Source organism: Schistocerca serialis, chromosome 2, assembly GCF_023864345.2.
Source record: "Schistocerca serialis cubense isolate TAMUIC-IGC-003099 chromosome 2, iqSchSeri2.2, whole genome shotgun sequence".
Classification (NCBI taxonomy): Eukaryota; Metazoa; Arthropoda; class Insecta; order Orthoptera; family Acrididae; genus Schistocerca; species Schistocerca serialis.
Genome location: NC_064639.1, coordinates 173,602,527 through 173,621,956, shown reverse-complemented (window position 1 = coordinate 173,621,956; position 19,430 = coordinate 173,602,527). Strand labels below are relative to the sequence as shown.

At 40.1% G+C, this 19,430-nt stretch overlaps 1 protein-coding gene across 3 annotated transcripts in view; it reads right to left on the bottom strand.

Moving 5' to 3' along the window:
- Positions 1–19,430, bottom strand: part of LOC126456884 (neutral ceramidase-like) — a 511,604-nt gene that overhangs the window by 269,258 nt on the left and 222,916 nt on the right. The window lies entirely within an intron of this gene.

Genomic DNA, 19,430 nt, shown 5'->3' with positions numbered 1-19,430 from the left:
TGTCAGAGACAGTAAAGGACCTGGAAGAGCACCTGAACGGAACGGACAAAAGCGAAACGAGGATAATGAAATGTAGTCGAATTAAATCGGGTGATGCTGAAGGAATTAGATTAGGAAATCAGACGCTTAAAGTAGTAAATGAGTTTTCCTATTTGGGGAGAAAAATAACTGAGGATGGTGGAAGAAGAGAGGATATATAATGTAGTCCGGCTATGGCAAGGAAAGCGTTTCTGAAGAAGAGAAATTTGTTAACATCAAGTATAGATTTAAGTGTCAGGAAGTCGTTTTTGAAAGTATTTGTGTGGAGTGTAGCCATGTATGGAAGTGAAACGTGGACGATAAATAGTTTTGACAAGAAGAGAATAGAAGCTTTCGAAATGTGGTGCTACAGAGGATGCTGAAGATTATATGGGTAGATCACATAACTAATAAGGAGTTATTGAACAGAATTGTGGAGAAGAGAAATTTGTGGCACAACTTTACTAGAAGAAGGGATCGGTTGGTAGGACATATTCTGAGGCATCAAGGGATCACCAAATTAGTATTGGAGGGCAGCACGGAGGGTAAAAATTGTAGAGGGAGACCAAGAGATTAATAAACTAAACAGATTCAGAAGGATGTAGGTTGCAGTAGGTACTGGGAGATGAAGAAGCTTGCACAGGATAGAGCAGCATGGAGAGCTGCATCAAACCAGTCTCTGGACTGAAGACCACAACAACATTTTATGGTACACATTACGTTTGTGTTGTTATAGCGTTCTTCAATCCGAAGACTACATTGCTGCAACTCCCCATGCTGCTCTATGCTGTGCAAGCCGCATGACAGCTGCAACCTACATGCTTTTAAACCTGCTTACCGTATTCATCTCCTGGTCTCCCTCCACAATTTTTACCCTCTCCTTCACGCTTCCCTCAAATACTAAATTGGTGATCCCTCGACATCTCAGACCTATCAATTGATCCCATCTTTTAGTTAAGTTATGCCTCCATTTTCTTCACTTCCCAATTCAGTTCACAAACTCCGTCTACGTGATCTACCCATCCAATCTTCAGCATTCTTATGCAGCGTCACATTTCAAAATATTCTATTCTCTTCTTGGCTGAACCGTTTATCGTCCATGTTTCACTTCCATACGACACTAAATGCAGACAAAAACCTTCAGAACATGTTTCTTAAAACTTGAATGCACATGCGATGTTCACAAATCTCTCTTCTCCAGAAAAGCTTTTCTTCTCATTTCCAGTCTACATTTGTATCCTCTATTCTTCGGCCATCATGAGTTATTTTGCTGTCTCACTTTGTATCCTCTCTACTTCAGCCGAGTCAGTTTCCTACCCAAAAAGCAAAACTAGTGACTACCTTTACTGTATTGTTTCCAAATCCAATTTTCTCAGCATCACCAGATTAAACTGACTGATTTTCACTGCTCTGGTTTCGCTTTTGTTAATGTCCATCTTATATCATCCTTTCAAGACACTATCCATTTCCTTCAACTGCTCTTCCAAGTCCTTTTCTGTCCCTGATAGAATCACAATGTTTTCATTTCTTTTGCCGGCAGAGTCTATATCCTGTCGAAAATGTATGGCTACCACATTGTCATAACTTTTTACATGTTTACACACAGCTGTAAAGTAAAAGAAATGCAGTTTGTGAAATAAAATTATTCAGCAAGTTATTCGGCAAGCTGATCAGTTTTATCATTTAGTCACTCACCGAACTTGTTGGAAAAGAAATAAATTGAAAAGAAGGATTCTGAGAGACAATTTGTCACCTCCCTACCCACACTAATAGACTTCTGCTCAACATTCCCATTCCAGCTGGCTTAGAATTTCCAAGGACGATAGCTACGACTACCTTGGATGCCACCCACCCTTATCTTCAATCGTCACTCAGTAAGTCTCGGAAGTGGCAGTCAGCAGCGACATTCCTTATTGCAGACCTAGTTAGTTAGTTTAATGTTCCATAAATCATTTTCACGATAAATAGTAATGATGCAGAACGAGTCATTTTACATCTCATTGCAAATTAATTTGTGAACATGATTACATGATACAAATTTATTAGTCTTTTTTTAATATATGATTTAGTAATTCTTATCCACCACATATTACACATTACAACTACAGAAATTCTTGTAAGGAATAGGAGTTGTTAAGAAAAAAAACTTTTTTCATTTGCTGGCAAATTTTAATGTGCTTTCTGTCAGACATTTTATGTTCCTGAGTAAAAGATCAAAAAATTTTATTGCAGCATTGTGGGCCCCTTTTTGTGCGAAAGACAACTTTAATGTGGAGTAATGAATGTCATTTTTCCTTCTGGTATTGTAATTGTGTACGTCGTTGTCCCTTTTGAACTTTATTATTTACAACAAACTTCATGAGGGAATAAACATACTGTGAAGCTGTAGTCAGAATGCCCAACTCCTTAAATAGATGTCTACAACATGATCGTGGGGGAGCGACACATATTATTCTTACAGCACAAAATCTTTCTTTCTTAAAGCTGAGTTACCCCAGAACCTTATCCCATATGGCATTATCGAATGAAATGTGCAAGTATGACAACTTACTGGTTTGTCTCTCCCCAAGATGTGCAGTGATTCTAAGTGAAAGTTTAGATGAACTAAATTGTTATAGCAGTTCCAAAATGTACCCCTAGATGTGCAAAACTGAATATGCTGCGTCTCTTTAAAACTGAATGTGAGACTATTCGCAGAAAACCACTCAGTGGTACTTCCAAAAGCATTCTGTACCTGTGCTTGGTTTCACTACACTACTAGTGTCATCTGCAAAAAGAACTATTCTAGCCATATATTACATGGAAGATCCTCTACATATATGAGGAACAATAGTGGACCTAAGACTGAGCCTTGGGGAACCCCATATGTGATTTCTCCCCAGTAAGAGTTAGGCATTGTTTTGGCTCAATTTGATATTATCTATTGATTGGCTATACCATAAATCCCATAAAACTTCATTCTATCTAGTTGAATGCTGTGCATCACTCAGTCAAATATCTTAGACAGGTCGCAGAAAATAGCAACCGGCGCTAACATATAATGCCTGTGAAATACGCTGAGTGAACATATAAGTGGCATCCTCAGTACAGCAACTCTTCTGAAAACCAAACTGTGATTCGATGAAGATATTATTTTTGCTGGTGTGAGATACTATTCTAGATTACATCACCCTCTCAAAATGTCTGGAAAATGGTATCAGCAGTGAAGCTTGTCATTCACCTGATATCCCTCTTCTCACGTTGCATTACATATTCAAGATAAGACAGGGCTCAATATATGGGAACTATCTTTAGTACTCTTTTGGAACCACCATCAAAAGCAGCTTTTATTTTTGAGAGAATATATAATTTTCTTAATTTCAGAAGGAGAAGTTCTTGACACATTCATATGACTGAATTTTGTGAGAATTACTTCTTCAACATACTGCTGTGATTTTTTCTACTGACCAGTTTATCCCTATACTTTCTGCTTGATTTAACAAATGATTATTAAATATGTCTGCTACCTGTGACTCATCATTTATAGCGCTTCCATTCCGTTCAATAGTGGCGTTATACTTTTCTGTGGCTGGTTGCCCTGACTCTTGTTTCACTACTATAAACACACTTTCTTTCACTTCCGCTTAACTCAACTCCGATAACCTGTTGCACTGCTCTTTGTGCGATTCTTCAGGAATTCCTATAGGAAGTGTTTATCCTCAACCAAAGGCACACGAAGGACGTTTTCATTTCCTGTCTGCATAATCTATGGATCTCCCATTCCTTCCTTTCCATATCTGTTGTCCCACCTACAGATAAAACAGCAGTATATAATACATGAGAGGTAGGATGTATACGGAAGGTAGTAGAGGTACTGGTAGAAGTAAAGCTGTGAGGCTGTGTGTGCAGTCAGTACAGCACTTGCCAATGAAACGCAGAGATCCCATGATCGAGGGACCATCCGGGAAACACTGTTCTACCGGGAAGTGCTCAGAGTGAGACACTTGTATTTTCTCTGTGTCAAGAAACGGTTCGAATGGGTCTGAGCACTATTGGACTTAACATCTGAGGTCATCAGTCCCCTAGAACTTAGAACTACTTAAACCTAACTACCTTATGGACATCACACACATCCATGCCCGAAGCAGGATCCAAACCTGCGACCGTAGCGCTCATGCGGTTCCAGACTGAAGCGCCTAGAACCGCCCGGCCACACCGGCCGGCTGTATCAAGAGATACATTAATGTTCAGAGGCAGTTGTAAATATTGCGACTTTTTTGTGGAAATGGATTGTACAAAACTATGTAATTCTGCTCAGCTGTGCTACAATAAAAAGTAAACTCCGGCCGAACAGGCAATGAAGGCCCATTGGTACCGATGGCCATCATGTGATAGTCAGGCCACAGGCATCACTGGATGCAAATATGGAGGGGCTTGTGGATAGCACACCCATCTCCTGGATGTTGTCAGTCTTCGTGACCGGAGCAGCTACTTCCCAGTCAAGTAGCTTGTAAGTAGGCTGTTTAGGTTTTTTTAATGGTAACGCCACGTAGCGCTCTGTATGAAAATCACTGACTGTGCTGTGTGCAGTCTGTGGCTGGGTGGCATTGCTGGAATTTGCCATTGTAGTGTTGGGCAATTGGCTGTTAACAGCGCGTAGCGTTGCGCAGTTGGAGGTGAACCGCCAGCAGTGGTGGATGTGAGGAGAGAAATGGCGGAGTTTTGAAATTTGTAAGACTGGGTATCATGAACTGCTATATATATTATGACTTTTGAACACCATTAAGGTAAATACATTGTTTGTTCTCTATCAAAATTTCTAAGGGGACGATTCATATGTCGACCCTTAGCTGAGGATATCTCACTGGAATCTTCTGATTTTTTTCTTGTAGTTTGTGTAATTAGTGTAGCTATTGTTTATTGCTAGCGCGTAATCATAGAGAGAATTTCCTTTGTAGTTGTAGTTTTTCATTGTTGTACAGTAAAGCAGTTGTGACATGCATGTAGATTTGCACCAAGCATTTCCCAGCTGCGCTTGCAATTAAGTAGATATTATTTTCAGTGCTATGTTAATGTGTTTTCTTATTTTGCTCTTCAAATTGTGCTTTTCTGTGTTATCGTGTGAAATACGTGATAATTATGGCGTGTGAAAAACGTAACACTAGGCTCCAAAGTAAACTGAGAAATAATAGTGACGACGAGCATAGCTTATCAGCACCACTGTGTAATGAATTAACAGACATTCAAAGTAGTAATTTGGTAATTGTGCATAGGGAAATGGAGCGGGCGGCAAATAATGGCGTAGACAGAGAAACAAATAGTGAACAGGGAAGCATTATCGATCGATCGGTCGGCAACAGCTCGACTCAGGAATCCGAAATGACAGGGCACAATCTTGCAAATACTGTACATTCACGTTTTGCGTCCTCACCGTTTTCTCAAATAAGTCAAGACACATTTTCTGCTTTGCAAAATGCGAATATTGCCGGTTCAAATGCACTGCCGAATAGCACTGAGGAACATGTTTCAGACACCAGTGCATTGTTATTACAGTTAATGCAACAAATGGGACAAAGGCTACAAAAGTTAGACACAATGGAACAAAATCTTCAAAAGTTAGACACGATGGAACAAAATCAGAGACAAACACAGCAAAAGCTTCAAAAGTTAGACACAATGGAACAAAATCTTCAAAAGTTAGACACAATGGAACAACACCAGAGACAAACACAGCAAAAGCTTCAAAAGGTAGACACAATGGAACAAAATCTTCGGAAGTTAGACACCACGCTTGAACAAACACGTGAAGATTTAACTAATGAGTTACATAACATTGAATCGAAATGTCAAAAAGTCTGTAATGACGTAAAACCACAAATTTGTGAGCATTTTCAACCTATTTTTTCGCGGCATGAAAATGCATTACACAATCACGAAGCAGCCATAAAAGAACTGCAAACTATTGTTCATGAAAATCATGAGACCTTGCAAGCTAAAATTGACTCAGTTGCATCTACCGATTCGGTTACGCAACTTGCAAAAACTCAGGAAAACTTAAAGGACACAGCAGATACGATTTCAACACAAATGGACACTCTGAAACTTGGTTCAGAAAAACACACAGAGGAAATAATTTCACTATCGGATAAAGCAGCCGAACTTTCAGATCAGTTCACTAACTTATCTACAAAGGTAGATGATGATCTGAATGACACAAGAGCTGCAGCTTTCACTGACACTGAGGAGTATGAACAAATTAGAAAATTCAAACAAAATCAAAATCAAATCAATACACTGTACAAAAGAGAAATCCGGGAAGTACAAGATGAGTTGGCACAAGTAATACAAGAATTACATATTTCAGAGGACACTCGCGCTCCAACACGGGAAGAGGGACTTAGAAATACGGAAAAGCCACAAAATAATAACACAGGGCATTTCGAAAATTATGAAAGAAATTGGCAATGTGCACCGAATTTTGAGATGGAACCGCCGACACCACGTAACATTGACCGATATGCGACTCGCCGACATGATGATTTTGACTATAAGCTGTTCATTACTACATGTAAATTTAAAACATTTAAGAATTCTGGCAACGACATTCATCCATGAGCATGGCTTCATCAATTCTCTCATTGTTTTCCTCCAAACTGGTCATTGCAGCACAGATTAGAATTTATGTGTGGCTACTTAGAGAATGAACCAGCTGTACGAATGCGATCGGTCATTCACGATTGTCACAGTGAAGGAGAATTTTGTCATGCCTTCCTCTCAGCATATTGGTCTCAAGCTACACAAGACCGAGTAAAACATAGCATCATAATGATGAAACATTTCGAACAATCTGAATTTTCCAGTCTTGTAAAATATTTCGAAGATATGTTGCACAAGAATCTGTACCTGTCAAACCCATACAGCCCCTCAGAACTAATCCGCATTTGCTTAATAAAATTACCTGAACATTTACGACATTATTTTGGCAGGACGTTGCAAAGACGACATTGAAGCTTTTCAGGGACTCTTACAAGAATTAGAAATTGACACTGACAATCGCGGAACGTGAAAACAGGAACACAACAATTACAGGTCACATCCGTCGCAAATCCGCGATGAAACAAATAATAACTGGAGACGACAAGGCTATTCTCACAACACAAATCGTGACCAAAACAGACACCACCCGTATGACAACCGTTGGCAGAATAATAGTTACAGAGAATGATCACATTTCCGCAGTAATGAATATGACAGAGATAATTATAGAAACAGACAATATGGGAACCAAAACAATTATTATCAAGGGACACAGAATAACTTGAGGTGCAACAGTTCAGCGTGCAGTTACGATTCAGGGAGAAATTCTCCACCACGTGACCGACAAGAAAGAAACTATGGAATCTACCGACATGATGACAGACGATATGATCGTAACGACAGATCTGAATTGCATCAGAACTGGCGGGATTCAAACAGGGCAGGGCCCTCTCGACAAGGTGAATTTGTAGAAGTTAGGTCTCCGAATCCCAATAACGACGCGCGTCAACAAAGAAACAGACAATGACTCGCACCGCAGGCAGCCACGTGTGCCGGCTGGCTCAGAGAAAAATAACATAGATGCTAACCATGAGAAAAATTTTAGCATTCTTTACCGACATATACCGCATAATAATTTGCGTTCAAGTTGATTTGCTGCGTACTGAAGGAAGGGTAAAGGTTTACACCATATTTCACATTTAAAACAGTTTATTGAAAGATAATCTGCTTTTTAACTTAGTCTTTGCCATATAACTTTTCACTTTACATTACTAGTATGCTTTGTCAGACTTAGAAACTGTTGACATGCAACTATGTTTTGAAGTTCACTATCCAGTCTAGAACCTAGGGAACGTATTCAGACAGTATTTACGAGTGCATTGTTATAGTGAACAGATGACACTGTGTTATTGTGTGTGTACATTCTTGCTTGTTAGTTGCACAATTACGTAATGGCTATAAGTCTGACATACTTAGAACATGTACCGGCACTGCTAATGAGATTTTAATGCAACATTTTGGTTTACTTGAAAATACATTCTAGATTTAAAGTACTTTCTGAGAGATAACAGATGACACAGTGGTTAGTTTATTTGACAGCTACACGATTATATCACGACGCTACTAATATGTGACACAATTTACATTGTTGCTTTTGCGGTGTATCTGTTTTATATCCGCACAGTTTTTATGTATTATTCTGGAAAGTAAAACATGTTTTAGTAGTAACTTTTGTGGTATAGCTACAATGAGACAGCCTTTTCGCTAGCACAACAATACGTTACATTATAGTACTTTCTTGACCACAGTTAGGTACATAATAACTACGATATCTATATGCAAAGCATTTCACTTTCGTTTATGATGATGTAAGTACATTGACTTCAGCAGAACTTTGCTTACAGAGGACAATAACTACGATACTTCCACAGAATTATCTTACAGCAAGACGCACATTTAGCGCTACAGGACACGCATTTGAGTGATTAATTTTGTACTTGAACCATTTATTTTTCAAGATTTTTGAATTACAAAGAAAGTTTTCCGTGATACATTTCATTCCATTGCTGTAATCTGTAACACCTGAGGGTATAATTACATTCATCCTCAGGGTGGTACACACTTACTTTGTGTACCATGTGTGTGGCAAGCACAAGGAGCCCTAGTTAATATGGTATTTGCTTATACAACTTTACACATCGGTACCATATTGCTCTAACACAGAATTACACAGCTATCTGATCATTTAACTGAGAGAGACAAACATTTTTTTTACTAAGTCAGTGACAAATGTTTACGCAATTACGCAGCTGGATAACTTCACACTGATGAAATTGTGTTTTGTCTGTACTGTGTGAACCCTTCATATTTTTCGGAACCATTGTGATACTATGAGAGCTTTGAATGATGTATTTGATATGGGATCATGATTTTTAAAGTACGTTTGAGGTAGATGAAACTTTTGACATGAGCAGAGAATTTTTTTTTAGCTTTTGAAGTTATTGGAGGAAGCTACGACGATTTTGAGATTTGGCTGAGGTTTTATGATGTTATGATGACGATGTGTATTACGCTGTTGCAGTATGTTTATGATCAATAAACTGATGCTATTTGAGGAATTAGATTATGATATGTATTTATTATGATGAAATATTGAAGAAGTGTCTACGAATATGTATATGTGTAATAAAGCAAAGAATAATGAGTAGTGGTTAGGGACTCTGATTTGTGGAAAAGGATGTTGGAAACCAAGAATCGTACTTTAAGAATTATGAAATATGTGTACATGCGCGAATGTATTACAATGCTGTCGAAAATCTTTTGGCCACTGTTATATTTATAGGATTTCATTTTCTACACATTTCTAACGCAAATTCTCAAACTGTGAAAACATTTTTATATGAGACTCTCACTGTAGCGGAAATTGCTGTCGTAAATATTTCAGTAAGAAAGGTAAGTGACCTTGATGTAATGCGTTTTGGGCGCCCAGCTGAGAGATACTCGTCTGACAAAAGAAAGCCATTAGGTGGAGAAAAAAAAAAGACGCCATTATCCTCGCTATTGACATTTCTTTGTCTAAAGCATCGCAAATATGACACGCTCAAACTTGAAAACATACGATTATACTGTGGAGCTCTTAATTTATGATATTTACTAAAATGCCTAATGAAACGATGAGAAACATTTTATAGCTATTGTCTTTCTAGTTGAGAGTTTCTAGCTGCACTGCAGCATTGGTTAAAATAAAATTTAATAGATGTACTAATATAGTTATTTTATGCCTACAGATCCAGTAAATAATAATTTTATGATCTACTTCCAAAAAAACTAGGGAGCAGAAAAAGACATTTCCCTTCACAGGAATTGCATACATAATTTTTGCCAATGACTGGTAACTTTTTAGTAGTGTAAGTTAAGGTGATGCATCACTCTAGTATTAAGTTGTGCCATAGGTATTAAACATGGCCATTTTTACTGTAATATTTTTTCAGCTTGAGCTTTGTCACGTTTAGGTATAAGTTACTGCATTTGCTGCTGCTGTGTGCCAGGCATAGTGCTACCGAATATCACTTTGTATTACTCTGTTCAGCCAGCTTTACTACTGCTCTATTTTTCTTTTTGCTGCACATAGGCTCATATTAGTGATCATGTTGCATTTGCTTTGCTAACTTATATATAACTTATATATATTGCTGCTTGCTTTGCCAATTTGCATTTTATTGTCATTGCTGTTTGTGTTAATTGTTTTGTGCTGCTGCATTGTGTCGTCCCTTAGTTTAGCATCTGAGCTCAGTAGATTTAAGTTAGCTTAAGAGGGGGTAGACTATATAAGAAACTAACTATGATGAATTGGAAGAAATGTATTGAGAAGCTATAAGAAAATGGTTTGGCCAAAAAAAAAGTTGTGTACAGTGGAGAAAAACTATTTTTGAAATAGGATGTGAACAGAATACAGAGAGCATGCTTGGATAGGATTTATTTTTTTTTTTTTTTTTTTTTTTTTGGCTGGAGCAAATGTTGAAATAAGAGGGACGATCTATGGAATGAAGTTTTGGGTTGGACTGCAGTACCAAATGTTACACTGAAAACAAACCCTGCCTTTTCCTCTTGTGTTATTCTGCAATGTGTTTGTGTACTCTTGTATGTTTGTGTTTTTCCTGTCTTTATGTGTTTAGCTGATATGAGTTATGTTGTGGAATTTCTCTAATAATATGTTATATTCTTTGTAAAGATGCTTAGACATTATTTATTCTGTTTTGTTTTTTAATGCTCATGTGTGAAGTTGATGTTTCAAAAGTTATTCTGATCTTTTATGTATTTACTTATGTCATAATTCCAGTAACACTGATGTATATGTTTATAACTATTGTTTTGTAAATCCTGTATTACTACAAATGTTATCTGTATTATTATGTGTTTAATGATGTATTTTGTACCTTTGTTATTGTATTTTTATGTTATAAAATTGTAATTGACACCAGTTCATCAAATTAAGTAACTTGTAAGTTACATTTCATTGCACACGTTTCTGCTGGTCATAGTATATGGACAAGTGTTTGGACATATGTTAATAATTCAGCAAGGGACTGATTAACAGCATTGCTGGTTCTAAGGACAATTCCAAAAACTTTGTGAGTGCACAAGTGGTGGTTTATGGACTTGCTATATTGTCCGCAAGTCTCTTCGATGGTGATTGTGCACCTGCACAGTTGCAACAGATGGCTGCTGGCCGTCTCTACAAGTACTACAGTGGGTCTGCACCTCTGATGGCCCACCAGTACCATTATCTCTACAAGGACTGCAGTGGGTCTGCACCTCTGGTGGCCCACCATTACCGTAATCTCTAACAAGACTACAGTGGTCTGCTCTGTGATGACCTACCTACCAATATTCTTCTACTTTGACTGACTCTGCTGGGGGTTTGCTCTGTTGTGGCCCACTACCTGTCTGCATGTCAAGAGTCAGCACTGTCTTTCCGTTGGAAGGACAACATTACTTCTTCAAGACTGTATGGAAATCCACTACTTCCGTGTGCATTCTCTTTTGCTGCTCAGACTTTGAGAAAAACACTGCAATTTTACTGTGATGAACGATCAGGACCGTCTTTATGGACTGTGAGAAAATTTTAGCTTTTGACCGACATTGTATCGATAAGTGTGTGCATTTGATTTCTTTGTTATTGTAATTATGAAAAAAATTTTCAAATCTGTATTGGCCACTGCCCAAAACAATATGTAAATTTTTTTGTGGGGTGCATGGGGGCTATGTAAGTAGGCTGTTTAGGTTTTTTTAATGGTAACGCCACGTGGTGCTCTGTATGAAAATCACTGGCTGTGCTGTGTGCAGTCTGTGGCTGGGTGGCATTGTTGGAATTTGCCATTGTAGTGTTGGGCAGTTGGCTGTTAACAGCGCGTAGCGTTGCGCAGTTGGAGGTGAACCGCAGTGGTGGATGTGGGGAGAGAAATGGCGGAATTTTGAAATTTGTAAGACTGGATATCATGAACTGCTATATATATTATGACTTTTGAACACTATTAAGGTAAATACATTGTTTGTTCTCTATCAAAATCTTTCATTTGCTAACTATGCCTATCAGTAGTTAGTGCCTTTAGTAGTTTGAATCTTTTATTTAGCTGGCAGTAGTGGCGCTCGCTGTATTGCAGTAGTTCGAGTAACGAAGATTTTTGTGAGGTAAGTGATTTGTCAAACGTATAGGTTAATGTCAGTCAGGCCCTTCTTTTGTAGGGATTTTTGAAAGTCAGATTGCGTTGTGCCAAAAATATTGTGTGTCAGTTTAGGCACAGTCATGTATAATTTTTCTAAGGGAACGTTTCAAGCTCCTCAGTTGGTCTCAGAAGGGATGATTGCACCCTGCTAGCCAACAGCGCTCGGCAAACCGGACACCCATCCAAGTGCTAGCCCAGCCTGACGGCGATTAATTTCGGTGATCTGGCGGGAAACGGTATTACCATTGCGGCAAGCCTGTTGGCTGTATTACAATAAAATGATCAAATATCATGTGTGTTGCACAGGCCTTGCTAAACAGCGTTCCGCTAGCGCAAGCGCAATGGCCCCACCGAGGTGAGGGGCGAGGAGGAAGAGAATAATGAAGGCTGCAGCCCACCACAGCTATAGCAAAGCATGGGCCTTGTCAGGTGCCAAGCTGTTTTCTTCTGTCAGATTTACGTTCCGCATTAGGAATACTAGAGCATCTGCACACTAGTACAGAAAAGGATAAAAGTAGTGAAGCCCAACGTTCAATACCGAATGGAAATGCTGTATTAATCATATCGTTTTAAGGCCATGCAAAGCGTTCAATAGGCCGGGCTCGAAAAACAGATATCACAGAGCCAACCACAAAGAACACATAATGCTCTTGTCTTCTGATGAACAACAGTGAACGATGGCTGAAGGTGGACATTTGGGAAAAACTGAGTTCAGTGTAAGTAGAGTGTCGACAAAATCTTTTATGGTCGTCCTGACCGATTAACTAAATTCATTTATTTTCTTAAGATGAGGGGAGGATCATTTGGTAACAGATATGCGGCGGCCAGTGTGGCCGAGTGGTTCTAAGCGCTTCAGTCTGGAACCGCGCGACCGCTGCGGTCGCAGGTTCGAATCCTGCATCGGGCATGGATGTGCGTGATGTCCTTAGGTTAGTTAGGTTTAAGTAGTTCTGAGTTCTCGGGGACTGATGACCTCACATGTTGCTATCGAACTAAAATGAATCCTATGGGAAAGTCGGCTTCAAGTTCACGGCATTTCCAACTCTACACAGTCATTTTTGGAGTAATTGAAACATTTCATCATGATTTCTTACGAGATTGCAGGACAGCACACGACTGAATATGAATTTCGATTTGTGTCGGATCATATCACCTTTGGCTGCTAATGTACCTCACTACTTCCACCTTGAACTGATAGACATAGAATCTAGCACCCAACTGGATGACCCGTTTGTCCATTACAGGAATTTAGAATGTCACCCCAAAAGTACACTACTGGCCATTAAAATTGCTACTCCAAGAAGAAATGCAGATCATAAACGGGTATTCATTGGGCAAATATATTATACTATAACTGACATGTGATTTCATTTTCACGCAATTTCGGATCATCGATCCTGAGAAATCAGTACCCAGAACAACCACCTCTGGCCGTAATAACGGCCTTGATACGCCTGGGCAGTCAGTCAAACAGAGTTTGGATGGCGTTTACAGGTACAGCTGCCCATGCAGCTTCAACACGATACCACAGTTCATCAAGAGTAGTGACTGGCGTATTGTGACAAGCCAGTTGCTCGGCCACCATTGACCAGACGTTTTCAGTTGGTGAGAGATCTGGAGAATGCGCTCGCCAGGGCAGCAGTCGAACATTTTCTGTATCCAGAAAGTCACGTGCAGGACCTGCAACATGCATTATCCTGCTGAAATGTAGGGTGTCGCAGGGATCGAATGAAGGGTAGAGTCACGGGTCGCAACACATCTGAAATGTAACGTCCACTGTTCAAAGCTCCGTCAGTGCGAACAAGAGGTGACCGAGACGTGTGCCAATGGCAGGCATCCCATACCATCACGCCGGGTGATACGCCAGTATGGCGATGACGAATACACGCTTCCAATGTGCGTTCACCGCGATGTAGCCAAACACGGATGCGACTATTATGATGCTGTAAACAGAACCTGGATTCGTCCAAAAAAATGACGTTTTGCCATTCGTGCACCCAGGTTCGTCGTTGAGTACACCATCGCAGGCGCTCCTATCTGTGATTCAGCGTCAAGGTTAACCCCAGCCATGGTCTCCGACCTTATAGTCCATGCTGCTGCCAACGTCGTCGAACTGTTCGTGCAGATGGTTGTTGTCTTGCAAACGTCCCCATCTGTTGACTCAGGGATCGAGACGTGGCTGCACGATCAGTTACAGCCATGCGGACATGATGCCTGTCATCTCGACTGCTAGTTATACGAGGCCGTTGAGATCCAGCACGGCGTTCCATATTTCCCCCCTGAACCCACCAATTCCACATTCTGATAACAGTCATTGGATCTCGACCAACGCGAGCAGCAATGTCGCGATACGATAAACCGCAGTCGCGATAGGCTACAATCCGATCTTTATCAAAGTCGGAAACGTGATGGTACGAATTTCTCCTCCTTACACGAGGCATCACAACAACGTTTCAACAGACAACGCCGGTGAACTGCTGTTTGTGTATGAGAAATCGGTTGGAAATTTTCCTCATGTCAGCACGTTGTAGGTGTCGCCAACGGCGCCAACCTTGTGTGAATGCTCTGAAAAGCTAATCATTTGCATATCACAGCATCTTCTTCCTTTCGGTTAAATTTCGCGTCTGTAGCACGTCATCTTCGTGGTGTAGCAATTTTAATGGCCAGTAGTGTAATATCCTCGACCGCACAGACATACCATTGAAGTTATTTCAGTTTTTGGTTCAACACATCTGTGTGAATGTTTTCTTTTCCTCCATGAAACTGACGAAACTCTCCACCAACGTTCAGGTATAATAGATTGTAATCTGCATAAGATTTTAACCTGAACAATTCTGCCTCCGTATGGAAAACCACAGTTTCATATATAACACATATTGTGAGATCTAAATTTCTATAATGTTGCAAATGTCGTAATAGCATGCTAAAATGTTAAATGTCTGTACTCAAAGCTTTTCATAGATTAGCACCATATAATGTATGATTTCTTACTTGACGAAATAATGGAAGTTATTACTTTTGCAAAAACATAAAACGTTGAGAATAAATAATCTCCTCATTACAGGAGTATGCTGCAGTATTCGCCTCTTGGAAGTAAGTTGTGTTGCAAACAATTCTGTAACTTTGCAGCACATGCAGCTCTCAGCATATACCTATCTCAATCTCATAGTAGTTGTTGGGGAAGCCGGAGCGCTGGGCAGAGTGCTAGCGTTCTCCCGGAGCCCGAGTCTCGGCCAGGCTGGGGTTATAGTATCCACTCAGTCGCCTTCCGGAGCAAAGTACAGAACCCACCGTAGTACCGATTAGTGTATTTTCGTCAGGTACAACATACAGCATGTGCAACCGTCATCTCAGCGACATTTTAATTAGCTCACCGCACTAAATATTAGTCACCTTCTTGAAGAAGCACACTGGGCGCTTAGCAGTGCTGCAGATTGTGTAGAATAGTACCACTACGTCGTGCAAATCACGGGAGTGAAGGGGTGTGTCTGAGCAAGTTGGTTGTGTGGAATCAGTTCGGTAAGATGGATCGACGTGGAGATCTGACAGATTGTCAAAGAGGAACTATAGTATTGTGTTTGAATGGACCATGCATGACCAAACAGCGAATGGAGTTCCCTGCTTTTTTGGTGTATCAACGCGTACTGTCCGACGTTTGCGGGCGGTAGCTGGCTGGACGAGTGTACTGTGGTCCAACAATGAGTCTTTTAGCAAGCAGAGTGTGGTTGTAGTTAAGGCTGGACTTTGTCCTATGATGTGCTGGGCGTTTATTACGAAGGTCACTTTTTCTAGTTACTGTTTGCATATTGTTTCCTAATGCACCGTGCAATCTGTAATTTAAGGGTGGGAGCTCCTATTGAAGGTACAGCTTGCAGTAACCCCACACTTGTAATGGCTCTGAGCACTATGGGACTTAACATCTATGGTCATCAGTCCCCTAGAACTTAGAACTACATAAACCTAACTAACCTAAGGACAGCACACAACACCCAGCCATCACGAGGCAGAGAAAATCCCTGACCCCGCCGGGAATCGAACCCGGGAACCCGGGCGTGGGAAGCGAGAACGCTACCGCACGACCACGAGATGCGGGCCCCACACTTGTACTAAACCGCCTTAAATGTCGCAGTTTAGCCAGAGAGTCCGTTAAGGACGTTATAAGAGCCGCACAATATGACTGGCCGTGCTTCTCTATCCGAGCTTTCCCCAGATAAAGACAGTCCGTCCTTGGACTATCTTAGTGAGTCGTCGTGCAGGATTCTTTCTACCCGCTTTGCCGCTAAGCTCTGGAACTTCATGTCCCTCGCAAAAGCAGTATCGGCGCCGTCGGGTTCTCTGTAAAGAGCAGTTCTACATCCTGTGAAGTGTTGAATAGCGACACAATTAATAATGAATAACTGGAAATCAGATCGAAAGGGATCCTGTCGGCGTTGACTATTGCCTGTACCTCGTACTCACACTTGATGGATTTTGCAGCGTTCGTACATTTTAACTAAACATTAAACGTTACTCATTTACTAATTAAGATGATCGATTTCTGGCGCTGTAATATTGTTGTAAAGAATTACTTATGACGTGTAGGCGTGTCCTAATATCTGTATTGCAAAAGCAATTTCTATTAGCAAATTTTTGCTATGCAAGATTACTTGCCTTGTGCCAGAATAAGTCTGTTATTCGTACGTATCTCGTTGTTGACGTAAATGTTGACATTTTTAAAAATACATGTAATCAGACATATCGATATATCGAAAAATATCGATAACTGCCGTCGATACATAGGAATTATTCACCGACATATCAATGGAAAAAATACCGAGGTACCGCCCAAAAAAATATCAGTTGCACGTTGATAATATACTGCCAGTTTTACAGCTGTATCTTGCGATTTATTAATAGATTTATTTTTTCATTTGATTTATTGTTAGATACTCTGCAGGTCATCAAGACAGCAGTCTGCTTATCCCCGTTAGACCAAGAATTGATAGGAAAACGATGGCTTGGGGATAACCACTTTGCTGACAATGGTAACTGCCTGTTAAGTAGCACAATGAAAGGTGTCAAATGGGTTTCGTCACATATCGCATTTGTCCGGAACACTTCATGTCGACTTCCCTGTTTTTTCATTTCTGAAAATGCCAGCGAACTAACAGTCGTAGTATCAGAATTTCATGGTTGAGTTAAACCTTGCAGTTTCTGCTGGTAGCGCCAAGTGCCGATTACGTCAGCATATCCCCTCACACGCCTCCGCTTGCAGCAAAGACCAATCTTGTCATTCAGTTTTTTGTTGATCAGTTTCAGCAACTGTTTTTAAAGAATGACGATGTGAAGAAACAGCACACGAGTTGCGTTACAAATTGTTTTTTAACGCAGCTGGTATGGTATTTCTTCACATCGGAAATGTTATTTCATTCGCTCCGCCACCTCCTAGTGCAATTGGACAACTTCTTTGGGCCATCTATACTTGCTTCACACAGTCAAAGGGAGAGACTACACGAGATAAAAGCTACAAAAGTAGTAACACTCCATCACGCAGTTTAATTAAATTATGTTCTATAACATTTTCAAAAGAGCAACCGCAAATATTTACTGAAAATGGCGGAAAAATATAATATACAATACAAATAGCGGCAGTCGATATTGCCCTTTCGATACCGATATATCGGTGAAGAAAATATCGTCATACTTTATCTATATTGTTTGAAAAAAATATTGTACGCCGATATATCGATATTTTATCAACACCGTACTAGGCGGAGCGTCTCGCACCATTGTCCACTGGCAGCGCCATGTAGTCCACCGAGTCTTTCAGCCAGTGTGGGAACTGAAATCTTGCCCGCATCTCGTGGTCGTGCGGTAGCGTTCTCGCTTCCCACGCCCGGGTTCTCGGGTTCGATTCCCGGCGGGGCCAGGGATTTTCTCTGCCTCGTGATGGCTGGGTGTTGTGTGCTGTCCTTAGGTTAGTTAGGTTTAAGTAGTTCTAAGTTCTAGGGGACTGATGACCAGAGATGTTAAGTCCCATAGTGCTCAGAGCCATTTGAACCATTTGAACTGAAATCTTACTCCCTACTCTGCGCGTTTTGCAGTACCGCTACACTCACTGAATGCTACGTGGTGTCTACATACTCGCTACAATTTTAAAACCGTAAAAAGCAAGGAAATATGTGTCTTCAACATAAGGGGCATCTTACAAGCTAATTCAGTACTCTGTGAAACAGTGATGTGTACTTCAAATTACATCGCGTATTACGGGCCTTTCTCGTTCCATTTGCGCATAGAGCATGGGTAGAATGACTACTTAAAAGCTTCTGTGCACGCAGTAATTAGTCCTACCTAACGTTGTCTTGTCCAAAGACATATTGGGTATCGTGGCAGTAGTACAACTATATTGTTCATGATTTTAGCAGCAACCAACCAAAAGTATGGTTTTAAAACAATTATTTACATCAAACCATTACCGCTTCCGGTTTTGAAACAAATCTACCTTCAGATTGCTCTCACAAACTTCCTCGCTTTCCTTTTGGGGCCTCGTTTTGTATTGTTAGTGCTTTAGTGTGCCAAGATAAATGAAGTTTATCGTTCACAATTCGGTAGCCTTGCGAGATATGTTTTTCTTTTTAACCTTCACAGAAACAGCCATACAATGATTGTAAAGTTAATAAAATATTAAATGTGACAGAGACTTACGTGGTGTATATTCCTGTGGGACGTATAAGTCCTGTATTAATGTTATGCCGTTTACACCAACATAATATTATCAAAGTCCGAGATTGTCACTTACATCTTCACCATCGTTTCCTCTGTATTTTTCGCCATTTTATTTGGATACAAGAGAAATTACCTATAACGATTCTGTAAATTTCGCTACTGAATGTTGGTAGGACTTCAGATATCTTTCGTATATTTGTAATAACAACAGGAACATTAGTAACGAAAAATTAAGGAATTAAATACTGTACCGCAACCATTGAGTTTAATGTCATGTGAAACAGAAATCCATCTAGAGATGCTCCAAAAATCGATATTAAAAAAAAGAAATACTACTCAAGCTCATTTCATTGATCACTTTTAAGAAAGAGTATGGTGCTATCGTTGCACAAATAAATCTGCAGACCAGTCTAACAATAAATGCATTCCCCAAGTGGCTGCGCTGTTAAAAGCGCTGCCTCTATG